Source organism: Rhagoletis pomonella, unplaced genomic scaffold (genome assembly GCF_013731165.1).
Source record: "Rhagoletis pomonella isolate Grant_MI unplaced genomic scaffold, Rhpom_1.0 Rhpom_scaffold_00011, whole genome shotgun sequence".
Taxonomy (NCBI): domain Eukaryota; kingdom Metazoa; phylum Arthropoda; class Insecta; order Diptera; family Tephritidae; genus Rhagoletis; species Rhagoletis pomonella.
Genome location: NW_023458565.1, coordinates 12,465,180 through 12,468,505, shown reverse-complemented (window position 1 = coordinate 12,468,505; position 3,326 = coordinate 12,465,180).

The window sequence follows — 3,326 nt, the reverse complement described above, 5'->3', positions numbered from 1 at the left end:
TATATTAAAAGTTTCGGAATATATTAAAAGTTTCGGAATATATTAAATGTTTCGGAATATATTAAATGTTTCGGAATATGTTAAATGTTTTGGAATATATTAAAGTTTCGGAATATATTTAAAGTTTCGGGATATATTAAAAGTTTCGGAATATATTAAAAGTTTCGGAATATATTAAAAGTTTCCGAATATATTAAAAGCTTAGGAATTTATTAAAAGTTTCGGTAAGTATTAAAAGTTTCGAAATATTTTAAAAGTTTCGGAATATTTTACAAGTTTCGGAATATTTTACAAATTTCGGAATATTTTAAAAATTTCGGAACATATTAAAAATTTCGAAATATTTTAAGTTTCGGTATATTTTAAAAGTTTCGGAATATTTTAAAAGTTTCGGAATACTTTAAAAGTTGCGGAATAGTTTGAAAGTTTCCGAAAAAATTTCTGAGCAGAACTTATTTTTCGGAAAAACACGAAACATCTTGAGAAAACCCGATTATATTCGTCTTTCCAAAATATCTATAAACTAAGTCAAAATTTAAAGCATTTTTAGCTCAGACACATTTTGTATTTTTGTCCTGGCTGTAAAAATTAAAGGAAGAAATTTTCGATTTTGATTTGTAAAATATTGTGAGTCAAAACTTTGTATATCATGAAAATATCATGTAAATCAATCAATCAAAAATCAATAAAATTTCTAGAAAAGTTGTAAAGTTCTCAAGTTTCCGCAAAGACCCCAAAAAGATATCTCCGGAAAATACGAAAAAAATTTTAAGTTTCCGAAAACTCCGTAAAAAATACCTAGCTTCCAAACACAAGCTTGAGATAAAAAAAAAATCCAAAAGCTTCCGGAAATCCCTTTAATTTTACGATGCACTATTAAAAGCTTTCCGATTTTCCGAAAACTCCCTTAGAAAACTCATTAGAGTTGTACCGTTGTTTCGAAATTTCAAATATGAGAGGTCGAAGTAAAGACCTTGGCCTTTAGGTGTGCGATAAGATTTTAATTTTTGAAGTCAGAACTTTTTTATCGGTGATTTTTTATCGGTGATTTGGAGTTTGATGATATTAAAAACCGACCTATCTCCACTCGGAAACGGCTGCACGGATTTAGATGAAATATGTCACTCGGATCGCTTATAACTCTGACTAACATTTTCAATAGTTTCTTCGGTTTTGAATTAAACTTTAGGGCGTTTGAGCGCCATGCGGGTTCACTAGTTTTACTCATTACTCCGTCAATATATTGGTATGCATTTTTTGCACAGATAAAATCCCACTTCCAACGAACTCTTAGGACCCTAAAGACTTTTTATTTGAATAATTTATTTTTTTTCCTCCAGATTAGTGAGCGTAGGGGTTAAAACCAACAAACTTTTTTTTACAAACCTTTAAAACAACTAATGTATGAAGGTTGTTAGCTTTTTTGTTTACATTCAAATCATTCCATGAAAAACTGCCGTTACACACATATTAATAAAGTTTTAAACATTTAGATAAGCATTTCTAATAAGCACACAGGTAAATTTACGTCATTGCTGATAAAAATGAGAACGATAACGAAGTCATTAAAAACGCATAAAAAATTAAGGAAGGTTAACACCTTGTTTGTAAAAAAAAATGTTTTATAGTTAAATGTTTTATGCATACCACTATTTTGCTAACGACAGCGCTATCCTCACTGCATGCTTTGGAATTGAAAATCTGGCAAATTTCCATACATAATTGTTAATAAAAGCCAACTTTAGCACATAAATATATATGTAGAAATATTTCTTCGACGTAGGAATTTTCAATTTATTTCCGCTGGAAAATCCTGCGTTTCGATGTAAACACATCTGCCGTAGGGTAATAGAAATTTTTAAAATATTTGCTGTAACACAACACTGAAATTTATTTCAACAATGAAAAACCGAGTCGCAAAACGCCAGCGCAAATACTTGCTGGAATACCAACAAGAAATATAAAGCGCAGAATTTGTCTCAAATAAATATGAACGTAAGTATGTACGCTTTTGTACGAGCATGTGGCGGATCAAATTTATTTAGTTAAATACTGTAACCGTAACCGTGCATTCCCGAGAAGAGACTGATTTGAAATATGTAGTATACATATATCTCGCTGCTTGTCATACGCATTGGGTGAATAACGTGAGCACACACACAGTGTTTCGAGTATGTAAATAATCACTTTTGTTTCTTTTTTTATTTTAATTTGAATAACCGAGAGTTGAAAAGGAATAGCGCAGCGCGCAATTGTTAAGATAAAACGATTCTCTAGATTTGTGATTAATTCGTTATTATCTTATCTGTGCGGCGGCTATGTTCCATTGGCGTTATGAAAAAGCTGTGATTAACAGCAGTGAGGCGCCGAAAACTTTCAACTAGCCGCATAATGCGTGGATGGGTGAGAATTGGAGATCTTATGTATTATAACACCGTGCTACAAAAACCAAACAAATAAAAACAAAACAAAAAAAACAACAAAAAAAAAAAAAAAAAACAATTTCATTGTAAAAAAAAGTTCTGTATTTTTATTTTTTTTTTTTTTTTTTTGGTAATATCCAGTCAGTGTCAAATGTTAGCGTACACCGTATTCCAATATAATATTCACAATTATTTTCATGAACATTTTGTTTTTTTCATTCATTATTTATGAAAATATAGTTCATTCTATAACATAAACCATATACAGTATTGGCTAATAATACAATAGCGCCCCCATAAAAAGTGATATTTGGTCACTCATGTTTATTTATTTATTTTTAGGAATTTTCTATTCCAAAGCAATTCATTATTTAACAAAACCGATACAAACCCAAGTTTAAAACTTTGTAGAAAACTACAAAAAAGCGCAACAAATTTTCACCCAAATTTCCAAAATTTTTCTCAGACGTTTTAGAATTTTTTTCGAGTGCACAGTATTATAGTCCATTTAATTTTAGTGTAACAAGGTGCAAATTTCATGTGGCTAAAAGTTACCGTTAATTTTTCCGATTTTTTTTTTTTTGTAATCTTTTGGCGGCCGCTGTGGTGTAGTGGTTAGCGCTACATGGCAAAAAAATATAGAAAAAAGTTTTTTTCTTAACAGCGGTCGCCCCTCGGCAGGCAATGCCAAATCTACGAGTGTATTTCTGCCATGAAAAACAGCTTCTCACAAAAATACAAACTTGTTGTGCCCTTCGGTCCCTCCCTTTTGTATGACAACATCAAGGCGCACGCCACAATTCGGAGGAGAAGCTCGGCCAAACACTAGCATATGTGTTAGCGCCAATATATTATTATTACACTGGTCTACAAATTTCAACTTTTTTTCTGCGAATAAGACGG